The sequence below is a fragment of the Oreochromis niloticus genome, linkage group LG2 (genome assembly GCF_001858045.2).
Source record: "Oreochromis niloticus isolate F11D_XX linkage group LG2, O_niloticus_UMD_NMBU, whole genome shotgun sequence".
Classification (NCBI taxonomy): Eukaryota; Metazoa; Chordata; class Actinopteri; order Cichliformes; family Cichlidae; genus Oreochromis; species Oreochromis niloticus.
The window spans coordinates 3,040,089-3,054,003 of record NC_031966.2 but is presented as its reverse complement, the minus strand read 5'-3'; positions in this window follow the sequence as shown (position 1 = coordinate 3,054,003).

Below are 13,915 nucleotides of genomic sequence, written 5' to 3'. Positions count from 1 at the left end.
CACACGAGGACGCTCACAGAGAGACTCCTACAAACAGCTGGAAAACCTGAGCTTCACTCACAGCACTCACCATTACAGACGCAGGAAGTAGCTTCAAAACCAAGAAAAATCTGTTTTAAAACTGAACATATGTTTGAGTGAATCATGCATTAGGTGAGCTGGTAGCAGGTAATACCGCCATAACCAGTGTTGGGGAGTAACGGAATACATGTACCGGCGTTATGCACTTAAAATACAAAATATGAGTAACTGTATTCTGTTACAGTTACCATTTAAAAAGGTGATCATTAGAATACAGTTACTTTGTTGAAATAAATGGATTAGACTGCAGTATTTTCCTGTTTCATATATTAGGCTGTCCCCTCTCTAATTTTGGTAATTCCACACATTGCCAGAAACCCAAACGAAACACACAATAAGAGGCTCTAATGTAAGCGTCCTGTTAATGTTGGTGGCGTCAGTTACACAGTGGACCCAGAGCCAGCGGTGCACGGGCAGGAATGCATTTCTTACTTGGAAATTCCCACACCACTTCACAATTAAAGAAGAAAGGGATGGGCAAAATCTGGGCGTGCAATGCAAACTCTGTCTGCCAGCAACCAAGCTGCTCTCAGCGTCAAAAGTCTCCAACCTAAAGAAACATCTGGAAGTAAGTTCTTTTTTTTTTTAAAAACTAATGTTAGCCTACTGCGGGCGATTGTGGCTTAAGAGTTGGGAGTTCGCCTTGTAATTGGAAGGTTGCAGGTTCGAGCCCCGGCTCGGACAGTCTCGGTCGTTGTGTTCTTGGGCAAGACACTTCACCCGTTGCCTACTGGTGGTGGTCAGAGGGCCCGGTGCGCCAGTGTCCGGCAGCCTCGCCTCTGTCAGTGCGCCCCAGGGTGGCTGTGGCTACAACGTAGCTTGCCATCACCAGTGTGTGAATGTGTGTGTGAATGGGTGAATGACTGGATATGTAAAGTGCTTTGGGGTCCTTAGGGACTAGAAAAGCGCTATATAAATACAGGCCATTTTACTGCAGCTACCTTGTTGTGGTAGCTTACCTGGGTTGCCACTTCAGTATCTTCGATGTATTATTACTGTGTGATTTATTACTATTACTGAAGGCTACTCGCCACCAAGCTAACATCTTATGTTAACAGAAATCTTTGCTCCTCTACAGTAAATATACTGCCTATTCAGGGAGATCTGGGCTTAACAGCCAATTGGTAGAGAAGAATAAACATGAATTTGCAGGATGTGATTGCTACATTCATGTAGTTGTAAAAAGCATGACAATATATCAAGTAACCAAAAGTATTCAGAATACATTACTCATTGAGTAACTTAACGGAATACGTTACAAACTACATTTTGGGGCATGTATTCTGTAATCTGTAGTGGAATACATTTTAAAAGCAACCTTCCCAACACTGGCCATAACCAGCAGATCACAGTGATGACATCACAGTCTGGCCGTTTGAAGACGTGGAAGAGTTTTGAGTGCAGGAACACTGGAAATATTTAGAATTTTGAAATATACCCCTGTCCAAATAAATGACTCATTGAATCAAGGTTCAGGGAGGGGCGGCCATCTGCTGGTTGGGGTGAGAGAAGGAAGACAGGATAAAAGACATGCTTTGGAAGAGAGCCAGAGATTAATAACAAGTATGATTCAATGCGGAGAGGTCTATTAATACATAGTGAGTGAAAAAGAAACACCCAGTGCATCATGGGAATCCCCCAGCAGCCTACACCTATTGCAGCACAACTAAGGGAGGATTCAGGGTCACCTGGTCCAGCCCTAACTATATGCTTTATCAAAAAGGAAAGTTTGAAGCCTAATCTTAAAAGTAGAGATAGTGTCTGTCTCCTGAATCCAAACTGGAAGCTGTTTCCACAGAAGAGGGGCCTGAAAACTGAAGGCTCTCCCTCCCATTCTACTTTTAAATACTCTAGGAACAACAAGTAGGCCTGCAAAGCGAGAGCGAAGTGCTCTAATAGGGTGATATGGTACTACAAGGTCATTAAGATAAGATGGGGCCTGATTATTTAAGACCTTGTATGTGAGGAGCAGGATTTTAGATTCTGGATTTAACAGGAAGCCAGTGAAGGGAAGCCAATACAGGAGTATTGCTGCAGCAAGAGTACTGTCAGTACACTTGCTGCAGCATTTTGGATTAACTGAAGGCTTTTCAGGGAGTTTTTAGGACTTTCTGATAATAATGAATTACAGTAGTCCAGCCTGGAAGTAATAAATGCATGAACTAGTTTTTCAGTGTCACTCTGAGACAGGATATTTCTGATTTTAGAGATATTGCACCAATGGAAGAAAGCAGTCCTTAGTGTGTGAAGAGGACTCTCCATTTACATGAACAAATTGGAGTCTATTAGATAGATATGATACAAACCACTGCAGTGCAGTACCTGTAATACCTACAGCGTGCTCCAATCGCTCTAATAGAATATTATGGCCAACAGTATCGAACGCTGCACTAAGGTCTAGCAGGACAAGCACAGAGATGAGTCCACTGTCAGAGGCCATAAGAGATGAGATGAGAGATGAGATAGCCTTTATTTTTCAGTTGCAGTTGCCCACAACCGAGATGACAGACCTTGCTGACTGTACATACAATACACAAACATCACATTGGGGAGACAGGTCAGGTTTGGTAGCAAGGGGGAAAAAAAGCATTGAAATGTGTAACACAAAAGGATAATCCAGGAATGCACAGATATCAACACACCATAACACAGACAAGCAACATGGGAGAATATTCCAGTGTACACAGCTGGATCTGGGACCGCTGCAATCTTCGATTGCGCCTTCAGCTGATCCGCTGTCCACATCGGATAGGAGGTAAGCATGGGAGGAGGCGTTGGATTCGGGGGAGGGAGGGTGAAAGACATCTACTGTGATGAAGTCTGCTCCCCACTGCTGTGTAATCAATTGTTGTAAATTTAAATGTTATCCGGAAATGATCAGACAGGAGAGGGTTTTTGTTAAATGTTCAGTTTCTATGCCATATGTTAAAACAAGATTTAGGTTAGGGAAAGCATTATGTCAATTAGATGTCCTCACTAAGATATGAATGTGTGTGTGTGTGTGTGTGTGTGTGTGTGTTGGTGTGTGAGCAGCAGAATGAAGCTGAGAGCTGCTGGAGCCTCCGTCGGGCGGGGGGCGAAGCAGAAGCTGTATTCATCACGCGCCCCTCCCTCCCTTCCTCGCACGCTTGCTGTAGTTTTCTAATAATAGCATCGATGCACAATCTGAAGGATGGCGTCACTTGTGCATGACGTAAGCTGCTGTGACGTAAAAGCATGCTGGGAGCTGGCAGGATTGCCGTATACGGTGATGGTGATCAGCGGAGCGTGCAGCGCTGGGCTGTGACGCAGGCGGAGGGAGGGGCTTAGGGGGCCGTGGTGACTGCAGAGCTGCAGGGAACCGGCTCTATTTATAGCAGCAGTGCTGCCTGCAGCCTGTGCTGTGATCACGGTGGTTCTCCCTTTGCTGTCACTGTTTTCATTTCCACAGTGGATGCTGGTGATCTCTCGCTTCTGTTTATTAATAAGTGCATTTAAATCTGCATTAGTCGCTTCTGTGAGCTTACTTCATAGAAAACATCATAGTACACATTAGTGTAATTATAATAATCTTTCAGCAAACTGATGCATTCTCACAAACGTGGAATGAATCTATTAAAATACATGTGGGTGGCGGTTTGTGGATGCCAGCATGTTCCCCCGCCATCTTGAATTCAGTAGCAGAGACTGCAATCCACCTAATCGTGTTTTACGTATGTAGCTAGAGACTGGCGACACGGCTAAACGCGCCACAGTCATAGGCATTCCTGTGTCGTCTACACCTTCATCTGATTTTTATTTATTAATTTATTTACATACAACATTTAAAATGTAGCATGTCCTAAAGGGGGGACTTACGCCCTACTACATTCATGGGAAACTCTTCTGCACATCTGACCATGCTTCCTGCTCGGAGCAGAACATGCTAACCCCCGATAAGTTTAGGGTAGTTACTTGTAGAGATGGACCGATCCGATATTACGTATCGGTATCGGTCCGATACTGACCTGAATTACTGGATCGGATATCGGCGAGAAATAAAAAATGTAATCCGATCCATTAAATATCAAAAAAGCACCTCAAAAAACTTGCAACATGGCGTAACTCGGCTCATAACCGTAGCATGTCGGAGCAGTATGCATCACGTGATAGAGCGGCTGTGTGTATTTGTAGCCTCGCTAGCAATCCGGCATTTCATCTCCGAGGAAGTTATCCCAGAGAGAAGTAAAGCAAGTATGTAAGTTCATCTCTGAATGTTTGTAAAGCGTTCCCACTTTAAGCTTAACAACCGATATATGGAGCGACTGCCTCTCTCTCCCTCTCCTGCTGCTACTTCAATCATGAAACTGATCAATGATCAGCTGATCGGCTTTTCTGTCGCGAGTCCGTCTCTCTTCTTTGTTTTTGGCCCACTTTGCACCAGAAAGAGGAAACCAGTGGCGGAACAACAGCAGCACGTTTAACCTTGATAAGCTGTTGTTAGAATTTATTTAATATTACTTTCTAGACTGTGCAGGGGTGGATCTAGCAAAGTTTAGCCAGGGGGGCCGATAGGGCATGAACAGGGAAAAGGGGGCACAAAGACATACTTTTCTTTCTTATTCTCATTTAAAATGTCTAGCTTGTAATAAATAATTATCTGAATCTTACACCCAAAGTTTTAATCTGATGTAAAATGTATAGAAGTCCATTACTGTATATAGTAACTATTAAGTCTAATATACCCTAGTAAGCTACTACTACTACTTTTTCCTTTGGGAAAGTACCATCTGTGCAGTCTGCAATTCTGTTGAAGAAAGATGTTGAATCTTTTTAATTATTCTTGAAAAATAATTTGTTTCTGTGCATTTTTTTTCACCCTGGATCAAATTAAAGTTGATTACATCGATTAAGCATCATGAGGTGGAGGGTGGGGGGTGGTTCCCTATTTTCTTTTGCTGGGAGTTTGCAACCCTCTTAGTTAGGTTGCTTAATATTTCTGCTAAGTACTCTTTAAAATACCAGAATAGGGAGGATGGAGTAGGTTTAAGTTTATTAGATTGATCAGTGTTGCTGAACTATGAAATATTTTGGGTGCAGTGTATTTTTTTTTACATACAGGTATAACAGAATAGCTTTAGTGTTGTTGTTTATTTGAACTTGAGCATGAACTTATACAAAATGCAGCAAGATATTAAAAAAAACAGTTTTATTGATTAAAAAACACACTATATCGGATTCATATCGGTATCGCCAGATATCCAAATTTATGATATCGGTATCGGTATCGGACATAAAAAAGTGGTATCGTGCCATCTCTAGTTACTTGTATAAATAGGGGGTGTCACTGTTGAGCTGTGCATGCCCTGTTAACAGGCCCCTGTTTATAGTTCGTGCTGCTGCCATCTTGGCTCAGTGTTTTTTTTTAAGTTTAGTCTAATGATAATGAGTTTAATGAGATGTTTATGTGGCATCTGGTGTGTCGTGTTTTTAATAAAACATCAGTAGTAGTGAGCAAGCTTCTTTATTTTTAACGTGGCTCACATCCATGCATGTAAACGTAACCTGCCGCTGCTTCTACGACACAGTATATATCACAATTTGGTTTAGACAGCCCCCTAGTGGTGAAGCTGAACTAACCCACATAACTCCTATCAACACATCCCCTTTTCTTTAGATGTTAACTGCTGAACAACACTGAGGAAACATACCTAACATTGCATAGCTTGAATTACATCACCAACATTTGTGAAAGTGTAAACTACTGAAAACACAATAATGCTGAAAGTTCCTTTTTTATATATGTATGTATATATATATATATATATATATATATATATATATATATATATATATGTACCTGAAGGTGAACTAAACTTCAGGTAAGAAGTTATGACCTGCAGTCTATCTGGGTGTTTATTTTCGTTGTGCTGACTTTTTACAGTCAGTTACAATAACTCGTACTGCGTGCTAGCTAGCATGACGGAGTTTCTATACAGCTGGGCGGGTGCTATGATTTTATTGATAGTGAACTTTATTTTATTCATAACGTTAGTTAGTAGAGTTGCCAACCGTCCCGTACAAACGGAATCGTCCGGCATTCAGAGAAATTATTACGTGTTTCGTGTTGAGCTGAGAATGGATGCCAGGATGGAAAAAGACACAAAGCTGGAGTTATTGTGTCTTTGCTGCACAGCTGCATCTTCTTCTCCTCTCAGGCTACGTCCACATGTACACGGGTATTTTTGAAAACGAAGATTTTCCGTTTTCGTTTTAAAAAATAATTCCGTCCACACGTAAACGCAGAAATGAAGGAAAACGCTGCTAGGAACATGCCAAAGCAACAGGTGGCGATATATTCCTAACCGTGTAGAAATGTTGGCCAATCAGAGGTCTAGAAGCCTCGGTGGGAAATAGTAAACAAAGATGCAGAACCCAGTTGTATGTGTGGAGGGACAGTAACTGTGTGTGTATATGTAAGCATTTAAACACCACAGGGAGTACCAGTAACAGTATTGTAGAAATTCATTTCACCGAAACAATAACGTGGCGCACAGTGTGACGTCAAAAAAGGCGCACACCTTTGATGCTGCGTTTTCTCCGTTTTTCTCGTCCACACGTAAATGCAAAAACGGAGTTTTCGAAAATATCCACCCTGGCAGGTGTTTTTAGAAATCTCCGTTTTCAGTGACCGAAAACGCCGTTTACGTGTGGACGAAAGATGCAAACACATAGAAAAATCTGCGTTTTCAAAAATACCCGGGTACGTGTGGACGTAGCCTTATTCTCTCCCCTCCCTCTCCTGTTGCTACTTCAATCATGAAACTGATCAATGATCAGCTGATCAGCTTTTCTCTCTTGTTTGTTTATCGCTCACTTTGCGCCAGAAAGAGGAAACCGCCGGATGTCGCACTAAACAACAGCAGCATGTTTAAGCTTGGTCAGCTCTTGTTAGAATTTATTTAATATTAATTTCTAGTATCAGCTGAGGTTTTCTGGAGCCACAGCTGTAAAAGCTGCTGGTCATGATATCGGTTTGTATATCTGGTGAGAGGGAAACATGCAGATGAAACCAGGAGATGTCCTTACTGAATCATCAGAGCTGAACAGGTGATGGAGAAACAGGTTTACCTTTTAGGCAACATGAATGAGTTGAAGGGAAGTTATGAACTGTTTCTGAGAGACAAATAACACCAGGATCCTTTTCTATGTAGCTGACAGCTGGTAACTGTGCAGGGGCGGGTCTAGCAAAGTTTTGCCAGGGGGGCAGGTAGGGCATTAACAGGGAAAGGGGGGCACAAAGAAATACTTTCTTATTCTCATTTAAAATGTCTGGCTGTTATTAAATAATTATCTGAAGCTTACAACCAAAGTTTTTATCTGACGTAAAATGAATAGAAATCATACATTTACCAACAAGAGCGTTTGTTTTCATTCAAAGGCTTTATGGCTTTAATATCTGGGGGGCCGGTCTTTAGTCAAAATGCATCCATAGACTCGAGACTAGGGCTGCCACGATTAGTCGACTAGTCACGATTACGTCGACTATCAAAATCGTCGACGACTGATTTAATAGTCGACGCGTCGTTTGAAGCTTTCTAAGATCACAAAAGACGCAGGAATAAGTAGTAGGATTTAAGAGTGTAATAACGGACTGAAACAGAAGATGGCAGCACTGCATTTACAAGGATGCCAGCTGCCATTAAACCCCGAAGAAGAAGAAGAAGTAGCTCTGTCCCAGAATTCATAGCGCAGCCCAGCTCAGTTTACAACAATGGCGGCAGCTAGTTAGTTTTAATATTACTGTTATTATTCTTTCTGGGTCACAAAATAAACGTTTAACATATTTTCAGGCGAGAATGTAACTGTGTAAACCTCAAATATCTGGTCAGTTTATCAAGACACCACATATTTTCAAAAGCGCTCCGACATTTTCGGAGACGTCTGTTAACTACTAGCTCAATAGCTAGCCGGGGGCAAGGCTCACTACAGCCCGTGAGAACACCGGACTCCCGGCAAATCGTTTTCAAACCCACCGCCGTCTTTCGCTACTCAGGTTTAACATACATAAGTCACTTAGATAACTTAAAAATGTTATTGTTTGGCTTTTTTAGTATTTAATTTGTTCCTGAGTAAATCGGTTTGGCTGAGATTAAAGTTATAGTTTTTACACAGCTGAATAAACGTCAAGCAGACAACTGGTTATCAGAAGTGTGAGATGCTCCAGAATATACTCCGGTGTCCTGTTATATTTTAGATAGCAAGGAGTTTATTAAACTTCAACAAAAAAATCTGCAAATTTCATTAACATTTAATAAACTATCATCTTGTCTTTATTTTTAGTTAGCACATATCTTAAACACTTAAAGCTGTAAGCTAATGATAGTTATATAAGAGCAGATGCATGCTGGCGCAATAAGCTGTACGTTTTACATTCAATGGATGCATGATCTGATTAGTCGACTAATCGCAAAAATAATCGGTGACTAGTCGACTATCAAAATAATCGTTTGTGGCAGCCCTACTCGAGACACAATGCATTTTTGGGACTTTCAGGTGTATGGACCAATGTTTTATTTTCTGATTAAACCAGAAATCTTTAATGAGCAGCTAGATTTGTCTCGCATTAACTGGCTGAGTTAATGCCAGTTAATGCGACATCGAAGCAGCTGGAATCTACAGCTGTGCATGTTCATGGAGCTTGCATTTTCACCTCCTGGACATCACTACCTGACAAGTTTAACTGTCTTCAGAACATTGCAGAGGCCTTATTGACAGTATTTGGCTCTACATATCTGTGTGAGCAGATTTTCTCTCACATGAGTGTCCTCAGGTAGCTGTCTGAATGCTGGACACTCGGAGACCTGTGTCTCTGAGTGGGAGACCAGAGATCACATTAACATGTGTGTCTCTGTATTAACAAACATACCATATTGGCCCAGTTTATTTTTCTTATCATTGTTGTGAGGAGACCATAAATAGCATTTGTATTTTCTGTTGTACAGTTCATTTGCTGTTATGGAGTTCTTGTTATGAATAAAAAGTGTCTTTTTTTTTGTTTCAAAATAGCTGATAACTATTCGCTGATTATTAGTCCTTTATTTATTCAGGTAAAAATCTCATTGAGATTTAAAATCTCATTTCCAAGAGAGACCTGGCAATAGCTGCCAACATCTGCAAACAAATATAATTCTATAAAGTGGTTCTATATAATGTGTAACTGTTCATATAGAGCGTTATTAAATTTATTGCTAATGCAATCATATGGCACACTGACTTCTGAGGAAATTTTAAATGGCACTCGCCATCAGAAAGGTTGCCTACCCCTGGCCTAAAGGTTTAGTCTATCAGGTGGCTTGATAGAGCATGCTGATCTTCTGACAATGGGTGACTGGTCTCTTTGCTCCACACTGTCCTTCACAGGTGTTGTTGGTTCAGGTGGTGTGTTGTTGTCATCACACTGTCCTTCCGATGGTCCCATTGCCTTTTGAGTGTACAGTAAACTCCTCCGATTTCTCCTTAATATCAGTCCATCTTCAATTTTCACATTGTATGATCTTGGGTTTACCTCCTCCAGTACAGTTGCTCTCTTTGTCCAGGTGTTTGCATCTTCCACTCTGACTGCTTCATTGGGTGCGAGTGGTTTTAGACTTTTTGAGGATTTGTCAAAGTTGACCTTTTGTCTCTTCTGCAACTGTCTCATTTTGTCTCTCACTTGTTTGTGTTTCCTGGTTGTTGTGTAAGGAAGAGTGGTCCGTAGTTTTCTTCCCATTAATATTTCTGCTGGTGACTTGCCATGCTCCAGTGGTGATGCTCTGTAGCTCAGTAGTGCCAAATAAGGATCTGCATTACTATCTTGTGCTTTCTTTAGAAATTGTTTCACAATGTGCACACCTTTCTCTGCTTTCCCATTGGACTGTGGATGCAGGGGGCTTGAGGTCACATGTTTAAAGTCATATTCCTGAGCAAATAGTTGGAATTCTCTACAACTATAGCAAGGTCAATTGCCACTATGAACAATCTGTGGGATCCCATGTCTAGCAAATATTGATTTCATGTGCGTTATGACACAAGTAGCTGACATGCTGGACAATAATGCCATCTCTAATAAATAATAATAATAATGGATTGCATTTATATAGCGGGACCCCTCAAAGCGCTTTACAATACCACTATTCATTCATACACCGGTGAAGGCAAGCTACAGTTGTAGCCACAGCTGCCCTGGGGCAGACTGACAGAGGTGAGGCTGCCATATCGCGCCATCGGCCCCTCTGGCCAACACCAGTAGGCGGTAGGTGAAGTGTCTTGCCCAAGGACACAACGACCGAGACTGTCCGAGCCGGGGCTCGAACCGGCAACCTTTCTTGAGTCTTGAGCCACGATCGCCCCTATCTCTGGATAGTTTGACAAGTAATCAGTAACCAGCAGGTAGTTTTTTCCTCCAAGGTGGAAAATGTCTGTTCCTGACATAGGAAGTGACTCTGCTACCAGGTTTACATGTATATTTACATCCATCTCTGTGGAGCTTTGCTCTTCGTTTGGGGTTGTGGCCCTAGAGAGCGCATCTGCTAACACAATGTGTTTACCTGGTGTGTAGATCAAGTTGAAATCATAGCGCTGTAGCTTCATCATCAATCTTTGAATGCGTGGAGACATTTCACTTAAGTTTTTCTTGATTATGGCTATCAATGGCTTGTGGTCAGTCTTTGCCACAAATGTTGGCAACCCATAGACATAGGTGTGGAACTTTTCGAATCCAAAAACAAGCCCCAATGTCTCTTTTTCTATTTCGGCGTAGCCAGATTCTGTCTCTGTCATTGCTCTTGAGACATATGCCACTGGCCTCCAGTGGTCTCCATAAGCCTGCAACAACACCGTGCCGATCCCGGCCTTCGATGCATCTGTTGACACTTTTGTTTTTCTTTTTGGATCAAAATACGCCAAAACTGGCTCTGTTGTAAGAGTCTTTTTCAGTTGTTCCCACTCGTTTTCTAGTTCTTTATTCCATCTGAACTCGCAGCTATTGTGTAGAAGCTGTGTCAGGTGCACTGTTTTGGCCGCCAGGCTTGGGATGAATTTTCCAATAAAGTTAACCATTCCTAGGATTCTCAACACACCTTTTTTATCTTCAGGACGTGGCATTTCCAGTATAGCCCGTAGTTTTTCCTTGTCTGGCTCGATGCCTTCGGCTGTCAGCTTGTCACCGAGAAAGGTAATGTCACCCACGCCAAACTGACATTTTGCTCTGTTCAGTTTAAGTCCATAACATTTCACTCTTTCCAAAACCTTTGCTAGTCTCTCATTGTGCTGCTGTAGTGTGGATCCCCACAAAATGATGTCGTCCATATAAACTCTGACTCCCTCGATTCCTTCGATCATATGCTCCATGGTCCTGTGGAATATCTCAGGAGCTGAAGAAATTCCAAAAGGCATTCTCAAGAAGCAGTAACGCCCAAATGGCGTGTTGAACGTGCAGTATTTTGTACTGTCCTCATGAAGCTTGAGTTGCCAAAATCCTTGAGACGCATCTAGTTTGCTAAAAAATTTTGCACCAGCCATTTCACTTGTTATTTCTTCTCTTGTAGGTATCTGGTAATGCTCTCTTTGTATGTTGGCATTTAAGTCTTTCAGATCCATGCAAACTCTAAGAGCGCCGGTTGGTTTTTTAATGCACACCATGGAATTAACCCATTCAGTAGGTTCTTCAACTTTTCTTATAACTTCCAGTGCCTCCATCCGCTCTAGTTCCTCTTTAAGCTTGTCTTTAAGAGCAGCTGGAACACGTCGAGGTGCATGAACCACAGGCTGAGCTCCTTCTTTCAGCTTTATCTTGTAGGTGAAGGGTAAGACTCCAAACCCCTTGAATATGTCTGGGTACAGATCCACTATTTCTTTCATACTTTTGGGATCAGAGCTGTTTATGCTGTATACCCGTCTGACTAGGCCGAGTCTCTCACATGCTTTATCTCCCAACAGAGATTCATGTCCCTCCGGCACAATGATAAACATCAGACTGTGATATTTTCCTTTTACTTGTACCCTGAGTCTGCATTTACCTTTGGTTTTGATTGGTTCTCCATTATATGCTTGGAGTAAACTGTTATTTTGGAATATGTGTGGTTTCATTTTCATTGCTTTCACATCCAGCTCATTCACCAGATTAGCCTTGGCTCCTGTGTCCAGTTTGAAAGTTACCAGGGCTCCATTCACTGGGAACGTCTCTGTCCATTTGTCCTGCTTCACTGTACTGACTGCAGGTTGGTCCATGGGTGTATCATGCTGCATTACCATTCCCATAAAAAATGTGTCACTGAGAGCAGTTTCTTCTACTGTGTGTACTCTTTCTTTTTGCTTATTCTTTGAAAAACATTGCTTGGCAAAATGGTTTTGTCCATTGCATTTTTTGCATATTTTACCATAAGCTGGGCATTGTTTCCTTCCATGTTTTGTGCCACATCTTTTGCACAAGAACGTGTCTTTTGATTCTTTCTGTTCTTTTATATACGTGCACCCTGCCTGCCGTGTATTAACTGCAGCTACAGCTGTGCTTTCCGTGTCGGTTTCCCTCGCCGACCCGCTGAAGGTTTTTGCATGTTGTATTGCAAGCTCACTGGCATGACATACTTTCACAGCACTTGCTAGAGTCAGATCCGCCTCCCTCAGAAGCCTCTCTCTTATCTTTGTATCTTTTATTCCAAATACGATCTGATCTCTTATCATAGATTCTTGCAGCTGTCCAAAATTGCATGTTCTTGCCTTTAACTTGAGGTCGGTCAGAAACGTATCAAAACTCTCTGAAGGTTGTTGTATACGTGACCGAAAGACGTACCTCTCAAATGTTTCATTCTTTTTGGGCAAACAGTGTTCATCAAACTTTCTCACTACTTCGTCAAACTTTTCTTTGTCTTGTGCAGTTGCGACACAAACGTGTTATATACTTCCACCGCTTGTGGACCTGCTACGGTAAGAAGCAGTGCAATCTTCCGTGTATCAGGCTTACTATCTAGGCCGATAGACAGCCCCCTAGTGGTGAAGCTGAACTAATCCACATAATCAATCACAATATCAACACATGGTGGGGTGCAAGGAGTTTGTGTTCTCGTGTGTTCATGCAAAGTAATGCATGACGAAACATTAGCTATTAAGCTACACTTTGCTAATAGCTTTGACCCAGGAACTGCTGTAGGAAGTGCCTCCTTTACATGACTATGTTTTACTTCTACATGTTTTAATAATTAAGCAGAGTGGTTATTGTGATTGCTTTGCAAGGGCCAGTAGCAGAGATGTGGTGGTTTACGTCAGGGTGTCTGAATAAACGGCCGTCGCAGCCACAAATTGAATGCCTCTGTCCGACTCATCTCTCTACTGTGAGCCCAATCCAACACCACCCAGAGTCCGTGGTGTAGGAGGCTCGCGCGGAGGTTGGGTTTACATAAGAACCAGTCCATTTACCAGTCCATCCCAGCAACAACGACATAATCACAAATCCCCTCTGTCTCGCAGTTCGTGATTCCATAGTTACCAGTAAGCGGCTGTGGATTTAAAGCATTTTGACATCAGATGATTCTTTTTGATTCAAAAACATGTTTTACACAAACAGCAGCAGAAACATGCCGGCAGCCGTGGCCAATTAACAAATGCTTGTCCTGCACAAGAATTTGGAGCTTGGATCAAACATTTCAAATGAAATAAAAGTCTGTCTGGGTCTTTGGTTGATTAATAGGCTGGTGTGCCACGACGCACCCTCGATCTGTGCTTCGAGGATTCTGAAGATTAGAGTGATTCATTTAAACTAACATAATCATCCTGCTGTAACCAGGTTTCTGTAAGGCAGACTAAATCGATTTGTTGATCAGCTATTAACTCATGTACT